This window comes from Anas acuta, chromosome 1, assembly GCF_963932015.1.
Source record: "Anas acuta chromosome 1, bAnaAcu1.1, whole genome shotgun sequence".
Classification (NCBI taxonomy): Eukaryota; Metazoa; Chordata; class Aves; order Anseriformes; family Anatidae; genus Anas; species Anas acuta.
Window position 1 is genome coordinate 133,292,614 of NC_088979.1, and position 26,163 is coordinate 133,318,776.

Below are 26,163 nucleotides of genomic sequence, written 5' to 3' on the forward strand. Positions count from 1 at the left end.
GTGTACGTGAGAGCAACACTCAGCATCAAACTTCTACAAACAACCCCAATTTCTTAGCATCCCTAAGCGCATCTTTAGTATTTAAAACAACTGTTCGCTGCTTTGCAGTTAGTGTGTTAGAAGAAAAAAATAACCAAGATACTCTGTATGGTTTTCATTTCACTACTTGCTTTCACCTAGTCTGTTTAAAAGCAAACAGCCTCAATAGACCAGACGGTACAATGAGAAGTGTTTTCTTTTTTTGCTTGTCTTTATTTACCCTGCTAGGCAGTGGCGGTTACAACATCTGCTGTTCTCTCTATCACATTCCCGGCATGTTCCCAACGCTTGTATTCCTTGCAGAAAAGCATCAGCACTTCTCTTACCTTCAAGCCATAGAATGTCTCCAGCAGCAGTGCAGGACTTTGTGCCGAATAGATCCACAGCACCCCAAGTCTCCGCCGCGGCTCTCCGGGGTTTTGGGGCAGACTTTGGGGTATTCGCTGGCACTCCTCCCGACCACGCTCACGCAGCGGAGCAAACCCAAAGCTGCTCTGGCAGCTGCTGGAACTTGCGGAGAGGTTTCGGAGCGTTTTGCTTTTTTTTTTTTTTTTTTTTTTTTTTCCCTGCTGAAATCCCCCGGCCCTTTTCCCCCGGCTCAGCGCTGGGTGGAGAAGCGGCGGCTCCGGCCCCGTTTCGCGGAGCCTGGGCTGGGCTCGCCCCTCCTCGCACGCCTCGATCCTAGCGCCCTGCTCCCCCCGAGACCCCCGGGGCTGCCCCCGGGCTGCGGGGTCCCTCGGCGCTTCCCTTGGCCCCGGGGGGGGGAACGGGGACGGGGCCGGGGGGCGCCCGGCGGGGTTGGCACGGAGGCGGCCGCAGCCCCGCAGAGGGGAGGGCAGCGGAGGCCCCCGCCCCGAGGAAGCCCCCCCCGGGGGGGAAAGGAGCCCTTCCCCGCCTGCTTTGCCCTGCCCTTCCCCTCCTGCCCTGCCCTGCCCTGCCCCGCGCCCCGAGGGATGCTGCGGCGGGGCTGCCGCCTGCTCCCCGGCGGCGAGGGGGCGGCGAGGGGGCGGCGAGGGGATGGCAAAGGGATGGTCAAGGGATGGTCAGGGGATGGCAAGGGGATGCGGCAGCCCCCGGCCGCTCTGTCGGGTGAGAGCCCGGCTCCCGGCACGGCTGCGGGGTCTCAGGTGGAAGGCAAAAGCAGAGTGCCCCCCCGGTACGGATAGGGAAGGAAGGCAGGAATTTCCGAGTCGGGATGCTGCCTCTAGGCGTTATCTCAGCTGAAAACAGCTTGTGTACTTTCTTTGTAAAGAAGCGGATCAATGGCAGAGAGGGAGCAGCAGCCCTCTTCTGCATCCTTCCCCAGCCAAAGTCCCAGCACGGGCGGGGGCTGAAAATCCCAGCGGTGCTCCCGGTTCGGACCCTGTGCAATGGTAAAAAGGTCTCCTTGCAACTCAGGTACCAAGAGGAAACATTTCCGGAAAGGCTGATGAAAGTGTAGCTGCAATATTTCATTATCTTATACTTTAATATCTTTCATGCTGCCTAACTTTCAGAGTGTGAGGGATCCATAATTTTCAAGGTGTTTCCTAATAAAGCTTTCTTTTTACAGAAATGGTTCAATTTACTTTTCTGAATGTGTTGTTTCTTATTACCATATAACCCTAGACAGAGAGAAAAATGAATGAAACCCATCTCTTTGGTTAGGTTTCAAAAAGTGTTTATTTCTAGCAGGTTTCCTACAAAGGAGTGGGTTCCGGAGCAGTGCTTTCAAGCTTGTCTGAATGTGGAGCCTTAAACATCTTATTGCGGTACTACTGACCCCTTTAGGGTATCACCCACATGAATTGCTGTGAAATGGACATATACTTGTCTGTCTGAGGCATCTCAGTCACACTGAATCAGTTCGGCTTTCCAAGCATTATTGAAATACTGTACTTTTTGTCCAAGTACTGCTACAGCGTGAGGTTTGCAGGCAGTGCCAAGGGAGACAAATGAACATCAGAGCTGACACCTTCAGCAGAAAAGCCAGGAACAGCCACGGGCATTGCTGTAATGCTGCAGTAACCTGGACATTTTTCTCTGAACTGCTTCTCAGGACCTGCAGAGGAAATTTCAGCTGAAGAAAAGTGCAAGCGGCTTTACTCGGACTAGGTAGCCATCCTTGCAAAGTTTAAAGTGAGGTTAATTTCCCTTGGATTTTGTATCAAGAATTTCAATAAATGCCCCAGAGCTAGATGAATCATTGGAGAGAATGAAACACAGTAACAGCAAAAAGTGATGCATTTAAACAAAAACACACAAAAAAACAACCCTGAAACTGAAGTCAAAGTAAAATGAAACTCTGAAACCACAACTATAAACTTATTATAAGAGTTTTGTCCTCAAGCAAAACCTTTTTTTTTTTTTTTTTCCTATTTTTTTCCCAATGCATTTCTGGTTTCTGATTGCTCATCGAGGAGGCTCCATGAGTTGCTCTTTGGTTGGAGGTTGTTCAGCAGCAGCTCTCTGCAAGCAGGCAATTGTGAGGGGTTGCTACTGCTTAATTTGGAGTAGACACATCTCTCCTGGGACATATCTCCTCTTTGATTTTAGGGCTATAATTACTGGAGTACAGTTCCTGAGGCAAATATCATGAGTGCTCAGCAATATTTCTCCAACATGTGTTGCGAAGCACGGACGAAAGCACAACAGACACCAGCAGAGTCAGATCATGCTTCACCATTTTATTGCCCGAATAGCCCAACTTTTATAGTGAATTTTACAGGGGTGGACAGTGTTTCACACAAGATTATTGGTCAAAAGCACCCAGACAAACTGTTAAGAAAAGAACCCCCCCTTTTGATTAGAAGTTAGGAAAACAACGCCCTTTGTGCTTAATGGTCACGTAGGCCTAGTCCTTGAGGCCAGCTGCTGATAACAATATTTTCTGAGTTCCTTAATTGGGTGATGTGGGAGTCATTGCCGTGGGAGCTTCTCACAGTTACTCTGGCAGCTTGGTTTGCTCAGCTACAGCAGGCCCTGAGATTTCTAAGGCCTACCCCTGGTTGCTTAAAGCAAGCTTAGATCGGACAATTATGCCAATTCCCAACAATTCCCCCGTTTTCTTTTTGTACAGGCAGTGCTTGGTTTTACAGCAGGTGTCAAATATACAACATAACACAACTATATAACTTAACCCTAATAATACTATAATTACTGTAAGCATTTAATGTAAACACAATCTAATAGTAAGTAACACAACTTAATAGTAACACACTTAAACCTAATCACTTGATGGTGATCAAAGGCTGTTCTTGACAGTCCTTGTGGTGTCACAGCCCACGTCATTGTCAGAATGATTATCAGGAACCTCTTCATGGTCGTCTTCAGCGTGTGCAGATTCTAAAACTGCTTCGGTCCACTTTACAGTGATCCACTGGATACCTGTTCCTGGCACCACTTCAAAATCCCACATTTATCACAATACTACGTGTAATGATGATTGACACCACAATGAACAGAATCCTTAATGCCCCTTTGACTAATCCCAGTAACCATCTATGCATTGTTTCAAACAAATCAGTGAACCATTGATTGAAAGGATTGATATCATATTGAATCTTTCTAATAAATCCATTTTTCTATGATTTTTTGCCGGCACCAATTACCTATGCTTTTAGCCTGCACTGTGGTTATATCCGGGATCCTACACTATGGCAACAATAACCTGTACTGTGGCTATATGCGCTCTCACTCACACAGTACACAGTACAATCACACATACAGAGCACAATCGTACACCCAGAGGCCTCTGGCGCATCTCACTCTCAATCATACCACAACCTCAATCATACCACAAGAATATAATTTAGAATGATAAGCAAACAAACAAGTATTGTCTCTCATTGTGTCCCTCATGAAGTGACTTGCAACACTTTGTTTTAAAACCTTACCATTACACAAATACTTTCAACACAAAATACCTGGACATTTAAGAATAACACATACAATTATTAATACTCCAGTTAGTATCCCTCCAGCAGCTGAAAACCTACTGTTTGTCTGCAGCTACAGGAGATCTTTGTCTGCTCCTGCGGTGAGCAGCTGAGAGTGGAGTCCCCTCCGAACAAAACGCTCAGGGTGCACCTAGGGGCGTCCACACCGCAGCTGATCCCCGCAGCCGAGCAGTTGTTACGTGCGGCCACAGATGCCACTCCAAGCACTAAAATTGCCAATGCCACTCTAGCTGCAACCCCACACAATTCAACATTATCATTGCTATCCGGTGCAAGCAATGCCCATTTATATCTGGTGATTTCATGCAACTGCAACAAGCTAGAAGCAAATACAATGAGTTTATCTAAGTAACATGGACTTCTGATAGCATTTGCAGTGATACCTTGCCAGGCCCTAACCCCACAAATCAGAAAAACATCAGGAGGTAAGGCCAAAGCTGTACAATTGTTCCAAACACTGTAGTTATTACCCCTTGTCTCCATGCTATGAACCCCTAAACCCTGCTTAGCAGCGTCATTGTAATCACAGGTGTTATTTGTATTTTTGTACCGGTATGGCCTTTTCCAGGTTCCTGTAGCAGGAATCATCTGATATCCACGGCTACATTCACATTTGTAGCCACCTTTCAGGTTGATACATATTTGACTACAGATACCAGGGTTTTGACATTCATCAAAATCTCCACAGTTTCTCTTGTCTACAAACTCAAACCCAGATGGACAGTCACATTCATTTATGTTGCATTCCTTCAGGGGCTCATCACCCCAGTCCTTGCAGTCTCTCTGCTGGTTACACACTTCATTGATACCTGTGCATTCTCCACTTTTGCTCTTGAATTTGCCAGGTCCAGAGCACTGAATAACGTTGTTACAGTTTGCTTCATCAGTGCCCTCCAGACAGTCTCTCACACCACTGCACTGCCTACTCACATGGACACAGTTCCCATCTTCACATCTGAACTGGTCTGGCCTGCAAGTCTGAGAAGGGCAGTTAATTTCATCACTTCCATCCTTGCAATCAGGATCTCTGTCACAGTCTTTTTCACCTGAGCCGCACTGCACCTCACTCACATAACACTTCACCAGAGGTGCAGGCTGGCGGCCACACTGCTCCAAAGATTCATTCGAGTGGTCGGAGCAGTTATCTTGACCATTGCAGATAAAGCTTTTGGAAATACATTGCCCACTACTGCATGTGAACTCTGCTGCACTACAAGTCACATTGCCACAATTCTCTTCATCTTCTCCACTGTCACAGTCTCTTTCACCATCACATTTCCACGACACTGGGATACACTGGGTCGACTGAGGACCACAGCTGATTTCATTTACCCGGCATGTTCTCATATGACACAGCTCAGCACTCTCATCAGACCCATCTTCACAGTCCGGATCCCCATCACACTGCCATCTGTTTGGCACACACTGACCACTGTTGCACACAAAGTCAGATTCAGCACATGTCTTCTTCACACAAGCACTCTCATCACTGCCATCTGAGCAGTCTTCATCACCATCACATTTCCAGGACACTGGTGCCCGCCGCCCCGCACCTGTGTCACTTATACTACTGCTATTACCCGTGCCGTCAGTGTCAGTGGCATCCTCCTGGTACCGTTTCTGTCTTTGCCGCCCCTTACTCTCCCCCTTTTCTTTTTGCCACTGACCATTCACCACAAATGGATGAGACACATGATTACTAGTTAGGAAAGAGCGTGTAACATCTGCTATACGGCTGCAGGTGACCTGCTGGTTTTGGTAATACTCCAGCTGCCTCTCTGCCAGGTCCACGCGCTGCAGCAGGTTTTCAATGAAGTGCTGGAGCCTGGCTTTTCCCCGCAATTCTTTTTCTGCCTCCTCCTCGAACTTGCTGAGGCGCTGCTTCAAGGCTGCGATCATCTCCACCGCCACGTTCACCTGCCTGCTGAGCACCCGCTCCCTTCGCTGCACCTCCTGCTGCTTCTGCGAGAGCTGCACGAAGGCCTCCCGCACCTCCAGCAGCTCCGCCGTCTTCTGGGCCAGCTCCCCGGTCAGCCTGTCGAGCCGCTTCTCCTTCGTCTTGTCCACGGCCTCCACCATCCTGCTGAACTTCGCCCTGACATGCGCGCCGCGGCCGAACCGACCGCGCTCCCCGCAGCGCGGGCAGCGGAACGGCAGCGCCGGGCCGGCCACGGGCAGCGGCTCCGGCCAGGGGAAGCCGCCCTGCTCCGCGCCATCCTGCTGCATCCTCCGCCTCGGCGGGGCGGGCTTGGGAAACTTCGGGCACAGGGACCGGGACCGGCCCCAGCCGAGAGGTGGCCGCCCGCGGCCGCGCTGCCCCGGCCGGTGCCGGCGCCGGGGCCGGGTCCGGGAGCGGAGCGGCTTTTGCGACTCTTGCCGCTGTTCCGGCCGTTTCCCGGCATGTTGCGTCGACATGCCGCTTCCTTGTGATTGTTCGACTGACAATTTGAGCACCATACTGCCCCAGCTCTGCAGTTTCGTCTCACGTGTCCAAAAGCACCACAACGATAACATCGGCAGCGGTGTGGTAACTGGTTACTAGGGGGTGGTACTTGACCACCGGCGGTTTGCAAAGGAGCAAGAGCTGCAAGGACCTGACTCTGTGTAAACTCAGCATGCTCTTTCACAGCCTGTGCCTGTTCTCGCATGCTGTCACCTAATTGCTTTACTGCCTCTACTAACATAGCCTGTGGGCCTACTGGTACCTGAGCCATTCTTTCCAACCCTTCCTCGATTGTCCATGTCCCGGGCAAGGAAGCCAATATATTGCGAGTAGAGGGGTTGCTATTCTGAATTGCGCACTGTTTTAATATCATGCCCTGGAGGTAATCGGGCACCCCTGCCGCCTGTATTGCATTTGCAACGCGATCAATAAAAAGCCCAAATGGTTCCTCTCTACCCTGTTTGATTCCCATGTAGGAAGGTATTCCCCCTGGCTCCTTTATCCCATCCAATGCTCTTCTGGCCGTTCTCATTGATTCCTTGGCTTTATCAGGTCCCAGCAATGCCTGTGCTTCTGTCCTAAAATACGGTCCTATCCCCATCAACTCTTCCAGCGTGACCCCATGTAAAGGGTCCCCCGGTGGTCTTATCACTGCGACTGATTCTTGACAAGCAGCCTGCCAATGGGCATTAAATAAGAGCTGCTGGTGTTGGGTCAAAATTAACTTCATTATGTTGCGTATGTCTCCTGGAAGCAAAATATTTGTTCCCCAAATGTAGTCCAGCATGTGTCTCGTAGGTTCACCTTTCAGACCTGAGTCATTTACTGTGGACCGCAGCTGAGTTAACAATTTCCAGTCCAAATTCACTAGATTAACCGTAACATTACCCTGGGCGTCCGGTGGTGAGTATATTACCGGGAAGGCCTCTGGAATCAATTGTGCAGCTATCTCGTGTTCACCCTCACGTAGGGCCTCATTTGCTATTTGGTTCCACATCCTCTGCCTCTGTTGAACACCGTCTGTAAACGGGCTGGTGTTTTTTCTGTCTGGTTTTTGCTCTCTTATTTCCTCGTCCATCTGAGGGTTAACACTACCAGCTCTTCCCGGCAATCCCAGTCGCTCTGTAGCGGCAGCAGCGACTCTCTGCTCAGCCTGATGTATAGCTAAGGCGTTAGTGACTGCTTTCCAAGGCTTCGATAATTTTTTAGCAGTCTTATTGTTATTAATAACTTCATCAAACAATTTGTCCCCAAATTTGCGCCACTCTGCTTGTTCAAAAACTGTATCCGGATTGATAAAACAACCCTTTGTTACTCCATATGCTAATAATCCTGGTAAATCCTTTTTGCAGTCTATACCCTGCGTGCCTCATTTTTCTAAGAAACATTTGAGCAAATCCTAGGCCGCTTGTCTCTCCATGCCTTTGTTTATACTGTTACAACCTTTGCAAGACAAGTGACTGGCAGGGACCGTCTATAGGTGCTCCCGGGCGCTCCCGGGTGCGGGGATTGCGCGTTTACGTCCCGTTCACCTGTCAGAGTGCAGGTGCGGGGATTATCGTCCCTTTTACCTCTACCGCAATTACTTCAGTGTCCCGCGATTACTTCAATGTCCTGCGCGGTTCCGTACCCCGCGTCTCTCACCGTGAGTCCCCGCGTCCCCGCGTCCCACCGTGTCCCGCGTCTCTCACCGGGAGTACCGCGTTTTCCGCGTCTCTCACCGGGAGTACCGCGTCTCACCGTGAGTCCTGTGTACAGCATTTGCGGCTCGGTGTCTGGTCAGCTGCAGCGCCGCTCCGATGTCCGCTCCGAAGTTCCGGCGGCACTCCCATGTCCCGCGCCGCTCCGATGTCTCAGTCTCGACGCTGTGACCCCGGCGCTGGTCCCCGGCGGCACTGGTCCCGGCGCCGCGCCGATGTCCCGGCGCCGCTGGTCCCGACGCCGCTGGTCTCCTGGTCTACCTGCGTTCGAATGTGCCGGCGCCGCTGGTGTCCCGCTGCGCTGCGATGTTTGCCCCGGCGCCGCTGCGATGTCCGTGCTCGGCTGCGATGTCTGCTCCGGTGCGATGTCTGTCCCGCTGCGATGTCCTGTTCAGGCCTTGTTCAGGTCTCAGCCTGTTCGGGCGCCATTTGTTGCGAAGCACGGACGAAAGCACAACAGACACCAGCAGAGTCAGATCATGCTTCACCATTTTATTGCCCGAATAGCCCAACTTTTATAGTGAATTTTACAGGGGTGGACAGTGTTTCACACAAGATTATTGGTCAAAAGCACCCAGACAAACTGTTAAGAAAATAACACCACCTTTTGATTAGAAGTTAGGAAAACAACGCCCTTTGTGCTTAATGGTCACGTAGGCCTAGTCCTTGAGGCCAGCTGCTGATAACAATATTTTCTGAGTTCCTTAATTGGGTGATGTGGGAGTCATTGCTGTGGGAGCTTCTCACAGTTACTCTGGCAGCTTGGTTTGCTCAGCTACAGCAGGCCCTGAGATTTCTAAGGCCTACCCCTGGTTGCTTAAAGCAAGCTTAGATCGGACAATTATGCCAATTCCCAACAAACATGTGTTCTTGCCTTTTGCTTCTCTGACAGAATACTTAGTCATCTGATCGGCAGTGGAAGCAGATTAAGATAAGATACCTCCTGCTTTGCACCATGCCACCGACAAAGTAAAATGGCAGTGATATATCAGTCATCAGGATCATCACGGCTGGATGGCTTATTATGGTACTCTTCTATTACATGCTGCTGGTGTGGAAATCTCTGAAGAAAAAGATCTTGACTGACAGCTTTATTTCTCTGATGTGAGGAAAAGCTGGCAAGAAATGCAGAGGATGAAATGTTTCTGACTCCACTGAGGACAAGACGGAGGTTTCTTAGGGTCTGGTCCCGAACCACGGATGGATATTCACTGAGTTTATCACAACTGTGTTCCCGTCTGTGTCAGGCGTGTCTCTTTGTCTTTGTCTTTCTGGCATCAGTGTTAAATAAATACAAAAATGCAGAGGGTTTTCAAAGCAAACTCCTTCAGCATGCACAGTTTTTGCTCAAGGGTAACAAAGAAAATCTAACTCCTTCCCAGGATGTAATTCATACAAGTGTTTCCCGCACACTTTGAAATGGTGCTGAGACTTCTCACGAAGTCTGTCACAGGAAAACAAGGAGCGAGCATCTTGTGCACAGCTCCAGATCTGCAAGCTCCTAGAACACTGATCTTCCCCAGGTCAGCGCTGTGCCGCCAGGGGCAAGGTCAGAGAAACAAAACCATGAGCCCAGGCCACTCAACCCCAGCAACTCCTCTCTCTGTGGCCCAGCAGCCAATATTACACCCTAGATTTAGCAACCGAGACCTCAGATGAGGGCCGAAATGCCAGTCCAGCTTCCCCTTGCCCTCCCCAGTCACAGTTTGGGCTGTCATTCTCTCTTCATCTCTTTACGGACACCCACGAGCAGCTCCAGTGCTTGCAGGGAGGTGGAGATGGATCCACGTGCGCATCTGAATGGAAGCCGGCAGGGCTTCTCTCTCACCTCCTGCTCAGTCCTCTGTCACAGAGGACTGCTCTGAAGTCTTTTGGCTGCAAGTTGTGCCACCTCTATTAGAAATAAAAAGCATACTAGCACTTTTTAATCGTAATTTATTATTATTATTTATAATACCTGAGTAAAAGTCTCAAAGCTCAGGAAGGCAGCTTAGTCAGAACGTGTCTTGTGAACTTAAATGTCTGCATTATTTTTTAATCTATGTGCCAAACAATTAACAGTACCAGATTCTTCCATCTTATTTCTTCTGTCGAAGAATTTTTCCTTGCAAAAGACCTGTTGCAGTCTCAATGCATGCAAGCTATCAGAAGAAGACTGAAAAAGGGGAGCTGTGACCTGCATCTGACACAGATTTACTGTGGGGCACTGGGCAAGTTTTTTGCCTTTTCTTTGTCATGGCTTAAAGTTAGGACAAAGTTTCTGGATTACCAGGGATTTGGAGCTTGTGTATAAATTAGCATCTCGTGCTCAGCCACGATTCAGCCTGATCTGTGCTCTCTACCTCTTTTGGTGACAAGGTCTGTCTCCTTGTAGATGGATTTACTGCTAAGTATTTAATGTGACTTCAGCTGCTCTGTGTGCCATTATGCAGTAGCCTGCCATGACCAAGCACAGCTAGCCAGATTTGACCCTGATGTCTTAAGCTGAGGCCTCTGAATAAGAAAGGGAAAACTCCAAGTGTGGGTATGGTGAACACCTTGCCATTTGCCTCTCTGCCTCTTTGCCTTTCTGCAAAAGGAGAATAAAGAAACTAAATCATTTACTTTCAATGCACAGGGTGCTTTGAAGACTTTCCAAACTCCGTTTTATTTACGAAAATACATACGTATGGACCTGGAAGAGCACTATGCCACTCCTGCTGTTTCTCCTCTAATCACTTGGTATTCCTTACAGCAGCTTTTTCCTCTAAAGTGGTCTGTTCAATTCCCACAGGATTCCCGACAGGGGAACTGCTATCAGTGCACATTGAAGTAAAATAAAATTTGCTGGAGCTGTTTTAAAAACATTTGTTTTAGCTCTCTAGAGAGCGAATCCGGGTTTGAAGCAGATTGTCAATAACAATTTGTAAGTGAATGAAGGGCAGAAATATGCATACCAAAGCTCTTGGGGCTGCGGAGCACACTCCTTTCCTTCAGGGTGGCTGCTGGGAAACTAAAGTGAGTTAATTTGCTTCTTGTGGATAACTATAAAAAATGCAGTGCTAAAAGTTAGCACGATTTCATAGTATTACCACTGTTCTTCCCCAGTTGGTGCCTTTTGTGCTGGGTCCTCATCTCACCATATGCAATATTTTTCATGCCAGGTAAGGACAAGTCCGTGAGGCTTTGGAAGCACCTGTCTAGGTACAGTTTATGAACTCTGATTAACCTTAAGAAAATTCAGTACTGAAGTATTTCAGTGTAGATGGAGTTGAGCAGGTGCTGTCAGACATCCCGTGTCAGACATCAGGGGAGTGGAGAAACATTGAACTGTGATGGGCACCGTTCAGTTGAAGACAGGTGCAGAGTAGAGGTAGAAATGTCCCAGATTGTGAATGCTAACTAGGTTATTTTAAAAGAGAGACCAAAAAGTCTCCCTGTTCAATCCATTTCTTTGTCTGGTGGTTTTGCTCTGCTAACAAAGGCCCCTGGGAACCTTGAGCATTGGCAATCAGCGTGGAAAAATTCACCTGGATTGCAAGAGCTTCATTTCTTCCTTTTTTATTTATTTTATTATGATTATTACTTGCACCCCTTGTTATTTTTCCAAAGCTCAGCAGCCAATGAAGAGGTGTAATTAAAGCTAATTGTGACTCGTCAGGGATGCCCACACATGGCTTCAGGGTGCCTGTGGCTGTCCCACAGCTGCTGCCTGGGAGTACAAGTGGGCACAGTTCCTGAGGAGAGGTGGGCAATCCCACCTTGTCCCCCAGCAGCATCCTTTGACACAGGTGCAGGTGACGGTGCTGGACTGGCACTGAGGACACTTCTGGCTGTATAAGCCAAGGAATTGTACACTCCGACAGCATCAGGAGCCAGGGAGTTCACTTTTTGCAAGGGTTTTAATGCCTGCCCAGCGTGGCTGGCTGTGACTGATCCATGGTTGAGCAGATAATGCATGGATCAGCCCATGGGGATTTCATTCCTCGCTGTAGCATGGACTCCCTGTGTGGCACATCAGTAAAATGGACTTAAAAGGGTCTGTTTTTTTTTTGTCCTGATAATAAGCTTTTGTGGGCAGAGGTTTTCTTTACTTCATGGTATCCTGTTCTTGACTGCAGTCCCTAGACATTACATTAATACAAATAGAAACACCACTGTAATTCTGCAGGAAGAGATTTAAACTCAGGTTATTACTAAAACTGAATGGAAAGCAGCTTCCCTGCTGCCCAGAGGAGAAACGATATACACTGATATTAGAAATTTTTGTGGAAAATTTATTAACCAAACTATGTATTTTTAATTAATTTGGGGCCACCTATTTCCTGGAAAGGGATGTATAACATGTTCCCGGACAGAACACTTGCAACCAGGAGGTTTTTAGCTTTTTATTTGGCCGGGTGCGCACGGGTTTTCCCAGGGCCCCTCCGCAGGGCGCGGGCCGCTGTGACGGACACAACCGCCTCATAATTGACAGAATGACGGGCAGGGCCGCGGGCACGTCGGCGCCGCCAGCAACAGCCGTTACCCTCAGAGGCCTCGACCAATCAAAGCCGGCCGCGAGCCCATTTCCACCAATGGGCGGGCGCGATTGCCAAGGCAAAAGTGGCGGGTGCCGTTCCGCGTTGCTATTGGCTGGCGGGCGGGCCGGGCTGGTATATAAGGCTTTGTGCGGTAACCCGTCAGGTCAGTGCCTGAGCGGAGGGCGGGCGTGCTGCAGGTGCGCGCTCTGCCGGCCTGTCCTCCTGAGGAGATCGCGGTGCGCAGCCCCACGGGGGGCGGTGAGGTGTCGGTACCGAGTGGGAGTGTGGTGGGGCGGGGCGGTGTCGGGGGGCTGCACGGGACAATGTGGGGAGAAGAGGAGACGGTGCTGAGGAGCCCGCCTGGGCTGAGGTAATGGAGGGGGGGCGAGTGGTGAGTGAGCAGGGCCGTGCTGAGGGGACTGGAAGGGGCGGCAGCACGGAGTCGGTTTGGGATTTGGGGGTAGGCGCTAATACAACCAATGTCTGTAGGTGTGGTGGGATGGTTGATGGAGGCTTTATTTTTAATTCTCCTGATGAGGTTGTGAGAAAGTTGGAGAAAGCCTTGTTCAGATGTCCCTATTGGCTAACTCTCAGCGATAGCGTGGAGGAATGGATGATGTAAAAAAAAAAAACAAAAAAACAAAAAAAGAGTATATGAAAGAAGAAAAACAAGAATGCTAAGAAAAATGCAATGTGTAGTAATTTTTATTTGCTAGATAGCTGGTCTTTAGGAGCAGATACTGGTAGACACTAATCTCCATTTAAGCTGTATGTTGTTCCTTTGGCAGCAGGTGCTAGGGGAAAAAAAACACAACATAAATCAAAGGGAATGAACAGTATGAATGAGTAAGAAGAGGAGAGTAGCAGCAATGATGAATGAAGGAAAAAACAGCCTGGACAAAGGTACTGCCCTGTCAACAGGTAAGGACTTCAGCTGGTAGCAGCCAGTGCACAAGAAAGAAGACGTGTCATGTGGAGCTGTGATGCAACAATGGGTGACAAGAAGACCACCAGAAGACTGAAGAGGGGGAAAAGTAAAGGCACTGCCCTGTCAGCAGGGCTACAGTAAGCAGAACAGCGCTGGCACATTAGGTGCCCGGGTTGGTTTTCTACTGTGTGACCGCTCTGTAAGCAAGGGTGCAGGTGCTCAGGCTGCTTCTGTGTGCGCCCTACCCTACTTACCCAGGGTTGGGGCCGCACGGCAGAAGTAGCTTGAGGAACTCTGTGCCTCAGGATGGTGAGAAAAGTTGATTTAAGTTGGTGTTGGTAAGACAAAGCCAGGGATCCCAACGCAGCTCCTCAAAACAACCACCCTAATGAACACAAACTTGAAAGTCCTCCCCATTTCTTTCTGGCACAGGAGGTGGAGCTTCGAACCCATGTCTAATGGCTTGTGCTTTGTTTGCAGCAGCCAGCGCAGAAGAAGGAGGAGGCATCGTGTGGAACGGCGAGGCAAGAGGGAGCGGCAGATGGAAGACGGGCAAAGAGGAGGACACCCTGGGCAAAGGCTTCGCCCTGTTAGCGGGGCTGTAGGTAGAGGAGAGCAGTGCTGGCACGTGAGGTGCCTGGATTGTTTTGTGCTGGGTGACCTCCCTGTAAGCAGGGCTCGGGTCTTTGCGATTGTAATCGGCCTTTTGCCTTGTTGCTCCTTTGGCTGCCTGGGGGGAGCGGCCCCCTGTAATCAGGGGCACAGCTGCTCTCTGCGCACCCGGGAGGACTGTGGAGCTTGCCGGACCCCAGGGCCTCCCTGTAGTCAGGGCAGAGCCAATTCCCCACCCCCTTAATTTTAGCCGTCTGGCTCTTTGTCTAAACTATTTGTCTAAACGTGATGGGCTATGGAAACTTAGTATATGACTGATGCCTACGATATAATGCCAACTATTGCATAAAAAGCAATATAAAAGCGATATATATATAATATGACCTATATGAATACTGTGAAAACAGATTCTGTAAAGGAGATGAAGGATAAATTCTGATGCATGCTGTGTTTCAGCACCCCGTAGCTGGGGTGCGTTGTCCAATTGGGTCTCGGCAGAAGCCGTTTCGGCTTCTGGACGTCTCTGGCATCACTGTAATTGATGGTGCGTGGGGTACCGCCCTGTAAGCAGGGTCAAGCGTAGCCCCGTGTCTCTCGCTGCAAGGAGCCCCCTGTAGCCAGGTGGGTCTCCGTGTCCCCTGCTTTCCATGGGCCTGGGGCCACTAGAAGTAGGGCCGGGTTTTCACGCTCCCTGTAAGCAGGGCCTGGGGCCCGAGCCTCGGCATTCGGCTGTCTGGCTCCGCTGGCGGGGGAAAGGTTGAGCTCTGCGGTTCCATGGGTGTTGCGGACCCGCCTTAACCAGGCTTTGGTCCGGAGCCTTTTGCTCCGCTGGCAGCTGTGGGGTGCCTGACCCGTTAGCGGGATGCAGGCTTGTGGATTCCCCACTCTGGGGAGAAGGAGCCTCCCACGGCCTCTGGGCCCAGGGCAGCCCTGTAACTCAGGGTGCTGATGCTCTGGTTCCCTGGGCACTTGAAATTGTCAATGGCTCCTCGGAGCCCCCCTGTAAGCCAGGGGTCCAGGCTCTTGGGCCGTTGCTGTGTGTGCCCAGCTTTCATTTGCCCTTGGTGCCAGCCTTGGAGCCCTGCCGCAGCGCCGCATGAAGGTCCTCTGCGTGTACAACACGGTAAGAAAAGCTGCTTTCGCTTGGCCTTGTTACGACAAAGGGGGGAGGAGGACCTCTGAGGCTCTCCTTGCCTGGGGGGTGGGTGGAGTGGGGCCCTGCCTTAGGGTCTTGGGTTCCATGTTTCTGTCGGGCACAGGAGGTGGAGCTTCGAACCCATGTCTAATGGCTTGTGCTTTGTTTGCAGCAGCCAGCGCAGAAGAAGGAGGAGGCGTCGTGTGGAACGGCGAGGCAAGAGGGAGCGGCAGATGGAAGACGGGCAAAGAGGAGGACACCCTGGGCAAAGGCTTTGCCCTGTTAGCGGGGCTGTAGGTAGAGGAGAGCAGTGCTGGCACGTGAGGTGCCTGGATTGTTTTGTGCTGGGCGACCTCCCTGTAAGCAGGGCTCGGGTCTTTGCGATTGTAATCGGCCTTTTGCCTTGTTGCTCCTTTGGCTGCCTGGGGGGAGCGGCCCCCTGTAATCAGGGGCACAGCTGCTCTCTGCGCACCCGGGAGGACTGTGGAGCTTGCCGGACCCCAGGGCCTCCCTGTAGTCAGGGCAGAGCCAATTCCCCACCCCCTTAATTTTAGCCGTCTGGCTCTTTGTCTAAACTATTTGTCTAAACGTGATGGGCTATGGAAACTTAGTATATGACTGATGCCTACGATATAATGCCAACTATTGCATAAAAAGCAATATAAAAGCGATATATATATAATATGACCTATATGAATACTGTGAAAACAGATTCTGTAAAGGAGATGAAGGATAAATTCTGATGCATGCTGTGTTTCAGCACCCCGTAGCTGGGGTGCGTTGTCCAATTGGGTCTCGGCAGAAGCCGTTTCGGCTTCTGGACGTCTCTGGCATCACTGTAATTGATGGTGCGTGGGGTACCGCCCTGTAAGCAGGGTCAAGCGTAGCCCCGTGTCTCTCGCTGCAAGGAGCCCCCTGTAGCCAGGTGGGTCTCCGTGTCCCCTGCTTTCCATGGGCCTGGGGCCACTAGAAGCAGGGCCGGGTTTTCACGCTCCCTGTAAGCAGGGCTTGGGGCCCAAGCCTCGGCATTCGGCTGTCTGGCTCCGCTGGCGGGGGAAAGGTTGAGCTCTGCGGTTCCATGGGTGTTGCGGACCCGCCTTAACCAGGCTTTGGTCCGGAGCCTTTTGCTCCGCTGGCAGCTGTGGGGTGCCTGACCCGTTAGCGGGATGCAGGCTTGTGGATTCCCCACTCTGGGGAGAAGGAGCCTCCCGCGGCCTCTGGGCCCAGGGCAGCCCTGTAACTCAGGGTGCTGATGCTCTGGTTCCCTGGGCACTTGAAATTGTCAATGGCTCCTCGGAGCCCCCCTGTAAGCCAGGGGTCCAGGCTCTTGGGCCGTTGCTGTGTGTGCCCAGCTTTCATTTGCCCTTGGTGCCAGCCTTGGAGCCCTGCCGCAGCGCCGCATGAAGGTCCTCTGCGTGTACAACACGGTAAGAAAAGCTGCTTTCGCTTGGCCTTGTTACGGCAAAGGGGGAGGAGGACCTCTGAGGCTCTCCTTGCCTGGGGGGTGGGTGGAGTGGGGCCCTGCCTTAGGGTCTTGGGTTCCATGTTTCTGTCGGGCACAGGAGGTGGAGCTTCGAACCCATGTCTAATGGCTTGTGCTTTGTTTGCAGCAGCCAGCGCAGAAGAAGGAGGAGGCGTCGTGTGGAACGGCGAGGCAAGAGGGAGCGGCAGATGGAAGACGGGCAAAGAGGAGGACACCCTGGGCAAAGGCTTTGCCCTGTTAGCGGGGCTGTAGGTAGAGGAGAGCAGTGCTGGCACGTGAGGTGCCTGGATTGTTTTGTGCTGGGCGACCTCCCTGTAAGCAGGGCTCGGGTCTTTGCGATTGTAATCGGCCTTTTGCCTTGTTGCTCCTTTGGCTGCCTGGGGGGAGCGGCCCCCTGTAATCAGGGGCACAGCTGCTCTCTGCGCACCCGGGAGGACTGTGGAGCTTGCCAGACCCCAGGGCCTCCCTGTAGTCAGGGCAGAGCCAATTCCCCACCCCCTTAATTTTAGCCGTCTGGCTCTTTGTCTAAACTATTTGTCTAAACGTGATGGGCTATGGAAACTTAGTATATGACTGATGCCTACGATATAATGCCAACTATTGCATAAAAAGCAATATAAAAGCGATATATATATAATATGACCTATATGAATACTGTGAAAACAGATTCTGTAAAGGAGATGAAGGATAAATTCTGATGCATGCTGTGTTTCAGCACCCCGTAGCTGGGGTGCGTTGTCCAATTGGGTCTCGGCAGAAGCCGTTTTGGCTTCTGGACGTCTCTGGCATCACTGTAATTGATGGTGCGTGGGGTACCGCCCTGTAAGCAGGGTCAAGCGTAGCCCCGTGTCTCTCGCTGCAAGGAGCCCCCTGTAGCCAGGTGGGTCTCCGTGTCCCCCGCTTTCCATGGGCCTGGGGCCACTAGAAGTAGGGCCGGGTTTTCACGCTCCCTGTAAGCAGGGCTTGGGGCCCGAGCCTCGGCATTCGGCTGTCTGGCTCCGCTGGCGGGGGAAAGGTTGAGCTCTGCGGTTCCATGGGTGTTGCGGACCCGCCTTAACCAGGCTTTGGTCCGGAGCCTTTTGCTCCGCTGGCAGCTGTGGGGTGCCTGACCCGTTAGCGGGATGCAGGCTTGTGGATTCCCCACTTTGGGGAGAAGGAGCCTCCCGCGGCCTCTGGGCCCAGGGCAGCCCTGTAACTCAGGGTGCTGATGCTCTGGTTCCCTGGGCACTTGAAATTGTCAATGGCTCCTCGGAGCCCCCCTGTAAGCCAGGGGTCCAGGCTCTTGGGCCGTTGCTGTGTGTGCCCAGCTTTCATTTGCCCTGGGTGCCAGCCTTGGAGCCCTGCCGCAGCGCCGCATGAAGGTCCTCTGCGTGTACAACACGGTAAGAAAAGCTGCTTTCGGTTGGCCTTGTCCTCTTCTCCCTTTGCCGTAACCTCTGAGGTTGTCTTTGTTAGGGTGGTTGTTATGAGGAGCTGCCTTGGGTTTCCTTTTACCTTTAGATACCAGATTGAGAACTGTGTTGTAAGCTCTAACTGTTTTGCCTTTGGTTTGCAACAGCGTATGCAGAAGAAAGAAATAACAGAATTCTAGGGCTTGGGAGCGACCTCGAGAGGCCATCGCATTCAACACCGTTAGCAAAAAAGGTTCCCTTGATGAAATGGCATAGGGAGGCATCCATACAAGTCAAAAATAACTGCAGAGAAGGTAGCTGAGCAGCCTCGTGCAGTATTCCATCACCTTCCACCATAGTGGTACAGAACTTCCTGTGCTCCATTCTGTGGCCATTGCCCCTTGTCCTGTCCTCACAGACAGGTGAAATATTCTTGGCCATTTTCTTCTTCCTCTTACACTCCACTTACACTTCCTCTTACACACCACTGTAATTCTGCAGGAAGAGATTTAAACTCAGGTTATTACTAAAACTGAATGGAAAGCAGCTTCCCTGCTGCCCAGAGGAGAAACGATATGCACTGTATGAAGCCTGTTTTGGAAGCCTGCTTATTAAAATAGCAATTGGGAACAAAAAAAACTCAATTTGTCTTGGAGAATTTGGGGATCTTTAGAAACTTTTTGTTTTCTGTTTAATGTCAACCTTTTTCCAAGAAAGACAATAATACAAGCATTTGAAAACCCCACCTCTGTCAAAAAGCACTGAAATGGAAAACTTCTAAGTAAACATTGTTATCATGTTATTATTGTGATATCCATGATTTCTCACTCCCACTTTCCTTCTCCCTTTCACTCCAACCTCATTCAAAAATGTCATATAAGCATTAAACAGGTGTCTTCCTCCATTTGGCCTTCTTTGAAGTTTGCGAGTGGTGATTTGCTTTATCTATGCCAGAAAAAAAAATATTAGCTGGTACTAATAAATAATTCTGCTACAAGATTTCAACCCCGAGGCAGAAGACGACCCTGAGGACGCTTTCGTATGGGACCGAAGATGTTCTTGTCCCATTCCACAGTTAAATCTAGACCTCACTGGGAATTTAGCTCCAGTGTGCCTTTCTGACGAATCATGATTTCAGAAGTACCTCTGTTAAATAGCCTGTCTTGTTTTCTGGCTAAAGGAACACTGCTGAATAGCCCTCAAAATGTCTAATTTACCCTCATTGTGGGCTGCTGTAGTGGTTACTCAGTGGACAGCAATGCAGTCCATGTAAAGAGAGGCTTCAGTGGTGCTCTGCCTTGCTGATAGCACTTGTCTGAGCTCCTGCTGCTGGCTGAATTAATTGCTGGATCCTTGTGCAGTAGCATTGTAAAGGAAGCACACAGATATGATGCAAATTCCATTCTGACGCTATAATGAATGTTTGATGGCAATGTTAAATTGCCACTAGATGAACTATATATAGTGTAAAATGCAGCCTTGCAAGAGGATTGTCCTGGAGAAATACTTGTCTGCAATAAGCTTTTGCTTCCTAATTAAAAACAGAGCGAGTGCCAGCACCGGGTGTGGAGGTGAATCTGATTATATAAAAGAAAGTCACCGGTCAGGCACTGATTTGCAAGGAGAAGCGATCAGAAAGGGACACAGCAATGAACGAAACCAAGCCATTGGTAAATCCAATTTATTATTTTATTTATTAATAATATTAATAAATCCAATTTATTATTTTATGTATTTGCCTGAGTGTAGTGGGTTTACGTGGCAAGGTTTTGGTAGCAGGGGGCCATAGGGGTGGTTTCTGTGAGAAAGATCTAGAAGCCGCCCCATGTTTGGGAAGGGCCCCGTTGTTTTCCAGATCTGAGCCAATAAGCGATGTTGTTTTGCGCCTCTGTGAGAGCATATTTAAGACAGGGAAAAAAACGCTGCGCCACACAGCAGCCGGGAGAGTCAAGGGAGTGAGAAACAGCCTTGCAGGTGCCAAGGTCAGTGTAGAAGGAGGGGGAGAGGTGCTCCAGGCGCCGGAGCAGAAGTCCCCTGCGGCCTGTGGTGAGGACCATGGTGAAGCAGGATGTCCCCCTGCAGCCCATGGAGTACCACGGTGGAGCAGGGTTCCACGCTGCAGCCCGTGGAGGAGACCACGGTGGAGCAGGTGGCCCTGCACCGACGGAGCCTGTGGAAGACCCCTGCCGGAGCAGATTCCGGGCCGGACCTGTAGCCCGTGGAGAGGAGACCACACAGGAGCAGGTGATCTGGCAGGAGCTGCTGCCCGTAGGGGAGCCAGGTTGGAGCAGTTTTCTCCTGAGGGATGGACCCCGTGGTACGGACCCATATCTGGAGCAGTTCTGGAAGAGCTGCTGCCTGTGGGAAGCCCACGCTGGATCAGTTCATCAAGGACTGCATCCCGTGGGTGGGACCGCACAGCACAGGGGACGAGAGTGACCGAGAAGGAGCGGCAGAGAAGAAGTGCTGTAGACTGACCATAACCCCCATTCCCCCGTTCCCCTGCGCCGCTCGGGGGGAGGAGGTGGAAGAGGGTGGATGGGGGGGGGAGGTGCTTTTGGTTTCTTTCCTTTGTTTCTCACTTCTCTAGCTTGTTAGTAATGAGCAATAAATCTTACTATCTGTTTTCTTATGCTGAGTCTGGTTTGCCCGTTACACTAATTATTGCGTGATTTTCTCGTCCTTATCTCAATCCTTGAGCCCCTTTCACATATTTTCTCCCCATTCCTCTTTGAGGAGGGGGAGTGAGAGAGCGGCTGTGGTGGAGCTCGGCTGCCCACTCGAGCGGAACCACGACACTGAGTAGCTGAGAGCTCTTTATCCACGTGGTATGGAGCTAAGTGATGTTATAAATGGTCAGGATTCAAATTAGGATTAAATAAAAAAATAGGATTTATTAAAAGAATATAAAGGAATAGAGGTAAGCAAACAGCGCTGGGTGCACCAGGAGTCTCTGCTCCACCAGGACGCACACCAGTTACATCAAGCAGCTGATTTTTATACACCTAGACTAATACATATTCATTACTACTTCTAAAAAAAATAGATTATTATAATTAGCTTCCGGGGTCCAGTTCCTCCTACTGGAGCATGCGCATCAGTCTCCTCTGGGGGTCTCTAGGGGTCTTTCATGCTGAAGGCTCGTAGTCTTCCTCTCACCCTTTGTACTTACTCGGCACTATTCCAAGTTTATGGAACACTCTCTGTACACTCTCCACAGGTCTTGTCTCCCAACCGTCCTTCAGCTTCTTTTTTCTTCCTCTTAATCTCTTGGCCCCCCCTGGCCAGATACCAAGGATCCACATAGTACCTCATAACAGTCACCAGCAGTCACCAGTTATTATCAGTTGTTCTGAAACTCCCAAACAGCTTGACGACTCACGAGCAATTAAAACATTCTTTCCCAGCTATTCACAGTCATCTATATAACATCTATAGCAGTGTTAAATCAATCTCGAAGAAGACAGGAAAAAACTGTAACTGTTAGAACTAGAAGTCAGGAATAACAAAAGCAAACAGGTTCATAAATTTAAGGAGTGTTTTCTGAAGACTTGATAAATTGACTAGAATGAGGGGGAGACTGGGACACACTGCATCTGTGGTTCAAGAACTAAATTGCCAGTGCAGGGCCCAGAGGCAGACAGGATTCAAACAGAGGCAGACAGGATTCAAACAGAATTATTCTTTATGGACACGAATTTATGGACACGAATTGGAATTGTTAAAACATTCCTCACAGTGAGCATCTCTTCCAGACACCAGCCGTGGTTTGCCACAATGCATACAGCAGAAAGGCCATCACATTTTTGAATAGATCAAGGTTTTGAGGCCCCACAGCAGTTTCAAATGAGCATAGTGGAGCCTTCCTGTTACACGTGGAGAGCGTCAGCTGCAAGTGGTGATTTTAGGGATCTGTGAGACCTCTGCCCACTGCATGCCTCCTTATCCTGGCTAACCTCTAATTGCTGTAGTTTATTTCTCCAAAATGGCTCTTTGGCAATTCCCCCTCAGACAAAGTAAGTGTAAAGTTTGTATTAATCATGAGGATTAACATTTATTGGTGCAGGAACACCTTGTAAAGAAACAAGTTTTGCCTTGATGTTCTGGAATTAGTAGTCAATCTGTTTAATTAACAGATTGGCTTGGCAGAAATCGACTTCCTTCCTGTCTCCTCCATACCCAAATGTATAGCACTAACTAAATGTATACCACTAACTAATCAAGCCTTCCTGCACTTTTCTGGATTACAGAGACATTTCCAAATCCTTAACTCTGCATTCCTATATTTTGTGCAGAGGGCGCTCTGCTAGCTCCTTTTTTTTCGGAAATGAGATTCACAAGCTACCTGGATCCTCTTTGCAGTTAGGGAAATAATTAATTTACGCAATATAATTTGCTTAAAACCATGACAGTTTTAACTATAGTTTAAGGCTAAATGACTGCTCAGCAAGACAGCTGGTAAAATTCACCCTGTAATAAGACTGAAGCAATGTAAACAAGCCCAGCCCATTTAGGGCTTTAGTTAATATAGATGTCAAATTCTTCTTTCAATATCTCTAAATTTCCCAAGCCATCCGACATTTTCCTCCTCTATAAATGTATTTATAATAAATCTCATCCTTTGCCACCTAAATTCACAACATAGCTCTGTCCCAAATCCCTATAATCGATTATGTTTGAACATAAATTAACCTCCAGTGAAACATCATCTAATTTGTTGAAACACTATAGGTACCTGTGACATAATGTACTGAGGAACTCCTGCTGCAGCATACTTCTAGGGAGCTCCAAGCCTGGCTTTTCTTACAGCTTGGAAAGTGGCTCTTCCAAGTAAAAAGCAGCAAATGACCATGCTTTTCCCTTGAGAACATGCCATTTCGTGGGTGTTTGCAGTGGGGCACGCTCCAAAGAAAGCTGAGGGGATGTGTTAGTAAGAGTTAAGTGTGTGTATACCTGCTCTGCTGAATTGTGCTCAGATCTTAGAAAACTAGAGTCAGTTAGGGCTGACAATCAAACTGAGTTTAGGCAGGAGAGATTGAAAGAGTTTTTCTGCTGTGACTGTCGTATTTTTAACAAATGGAGGGGCCTAGGACTAGATTTTGGGTTTCTTGATAGCAGTAGGAAGGCTGGTGTTCCCTTCAGTATGCTTTGGATTAGGTCTTTGACGTGTCTGAATCAGCCAGAAACCAGGGTACCAGGCAAGTGGAAATCATGGCTGCAGAGAAGCCGAGTCCAATTTCGGAAAACTGAATCCATTTCTACACAATGTCCCTACAGACTAAATAATGTCAACCAATTTAAATTGCAACCAGTGGGGAATAATATCTGGGGCCTGACGTCCTCTATGCTGCTCAGATAATAACAGCAATACAGTTGTAATTATAGTGATAATGTTCAAAATTCATTTGCGTTTGCCTGAGTTGTGGTGATTTATTGTTTGATGATTATCTTGCTAGAATTTTGTGGATGGAATAATCTCCCTTATTTACATAATCAAGGCATCAAAATCTTTACAGCAGGGCTTGCTATCAGCAGCTGGCTCTGCCATGTATGGTAGGATCCCTTAGTTTTTACACCTTGTGTTGCAAGAGATCTCAGTATTCATTAGACTATACTGAAAATTTACTGTTTTCTATAACTTTTGTGTAAATCACATTAATATAAGGAGTTGTTCCTGTATTAGTGACAGCTACTAAAGGCAGTTCTGAGGCAGAATGTGTGTGCTGTTGCAAGGTAGAGCTGAGAAGGACAGTTGGAATGATACCTTTGTCAAAAACCAATAAACAAAGAAAAATACACAAAGTATTAAATTCGCAGGCAAGAACTGATATGTGGATATGACTTATAATACGTGCTTTTGTGCAAGTTGCTGAAACATTAGAAACCATGTGGTAAGTGCTGACTTCGCCTGGGGGATATGCTCCAGGCTCCACAATCCACAGAAATCCTTTGGTACCTTCTGAAAAGCTCTTAGACCCCCTCTCTCCCAGTACAAGCCACAAGCTGTCATCAGCTGCAGGACAAGAAAACCAGGTACATCCGAATTTACGGGGGTGCAGCAACACCACCACATTTGAGAGGCTGCACGGCTAAAATCTACCCTGACCTGGGCCTGATTACTTCAGCTTAACCGAAGCTTACCATTTTTCAATCAGTTACTTTTATAAAACCTTTAAAATTATTTGTATTTCTCATGACAAGTGGATAGTTAAAATACTCGTTTTCATTAACATTTTTGTAAAATGAAGTGCATTTTAGTATGCCTTCCACTCAAGAAAAAAAGAGTCAAGAGCTAGGGATGCACAGCTGCCAAATAGATCTCAGCTGAATGCTTTTTGCCACAGCTGAGCTGCTCAGACACTCTTGTGACCCTGGCAGTAAAAGTTCAAAAACTGCAGCCTGAATTTAAAGAATAAACTGCTGTGGTAGGATATGATATTTCTTTAGAGTTTTAAGAGCAAGTTAGATCAGAGTCTGTAAGAAGATTTGAGAAAGGGCTACCTGACATCAGGCTTCTTTTTTTAACTGTTTTCCCTGTAATAATATTCCCTTTTCTCAGAAATATTTCTGAGGTCAAAGGGATTTTCTTTGTGGAGGAAGTGATACTAGAAATTTTTGTGGAAAATTTATTAACCAAACTATGTATTTTTAATTAATTTGGGGCCACCTATTTCCTGGAAAGGGATGTATAACATGTTCCCGGACAGAACACTTGCAACCAGGAGGTTTTTAGCTTTTTATTTGGCCGGGTGCGCACGGGTTTTCCCAGGGCCCCTCCGCAGGGCGCGGGCCGCTGTGACGGACACAACCGCCTCATAATTGACAGAATGACGGGCAGGGCCGCGGGCACGTCGGCGCCGCCAGCAACAGCCGTTACCCTCAGAGGCCTCGACCAATCAAAGCCGGCCGCGAGCCCATTTCCACCAATGGGCGGGCGCGATTGCCAAGGCAAAAGTGGCGGGTGCCGTTCCGCGTTGCTATTGGCTGGCGGGCGGGCCGGGCTGGTATATAAGGCTTTGTGCGGTAACCCGTCAGGTCAGTGCCTGAGCGGAGGGCGGGCGTGCTGCAGGTGCGCGCTCTGCCGGCCTGTCCTCCTGAGGAGATCGCGGTGCGCAGCCCCACGGGGGGCGGTGAGGTGTCGGTACCGAGTGGGAGTGTGGTGGGGCGGGGCGGTGTCGGGGGGCTGCACGGGACAATGTGGGGAGAAGAGGAGACGGTGCTGAGGAGCCCGCCTGGGCTGAGGTAATGGAGGGGGGGCGAGCGGTGAGTGAGCAGGGCCGTGCTGAGGGGACTGGAAGGGGCGGCAGCACGGAGTCGGTTTGGGATTTGGGGGTAGGCGCTAATACAACCAATGTCTGTAGGTGTGGTGGGATGGTTGATGGAGGCTTTATTTTTAATTCTCCTGATGAGGTTGTGAGAAAGTTGGAGAAAGCCTTGTTCAGATGTCCCTATTGGCTAACTCTCAGCGATAGCGTGGAGGAATGGATGATGTAAAAAAAAAAAAACAAAAAAACAAAAAAAGAGTATATGAAAGAAGAAAAACAAGAATGCTAAGAAAAATGCAATGTGTAGTAATTTTTATTTGCTAGATAGCTGGTCTTTAGGAGCAGATACTGGTAGACACTAATCTCCATTTAAGCTGTATGTTGTTCCTTTGGCAGCAGGTGCTAGGGGAAAAAAAACACAACATAAATCAAAGGGAATGAACAGTATGAATGAGTAAGAAGAGGAGAGTAGCAGCAATGATGAATGAAGGAAAAAACAGCCTGGACAAAGGTACTGCCCTGTCAACAGGTAAGGACTTCAGCTGGTAGCAGCCAGTGCACAAGAAAGAAGACGTGTCATGTGGAGCTGTGATGCAACAATGGGTGACAAGAAGACCACCAGAAGACTGAAGAGGGGGAAAAGTAAAGGCACTGCCCTGTCAGCAGGGCTACAGTAAGCAGAACAGCGCTGGCACATTAGGTGCCCGGGTTGGTTTTCTACTGTGTG

At 49.3% G+C, this 26,163-nt stretch overlaps 1 long non-coding RNA gene across 1 annotated transcript in view; it reads right to left on the reverse strand.

The window, feature by feature from the left end:
- Positions 1–26,163, reverse strand: part of LOC137842996 (uncharacterized) — an 87,649-nt gene that overhangs the window by 43,559 nt on the left and 17,927 nt on the right. The window contains exon 2 of the long non-coding RNA XR_011089313.1: positions 3,143–3,269. This is a non-coding gene — a long non-coding RNA (uncharacterized lncRNA). The remainder of the gene's footprint in view (positions 1–3,142; positions 3,270–26,163) is intronic.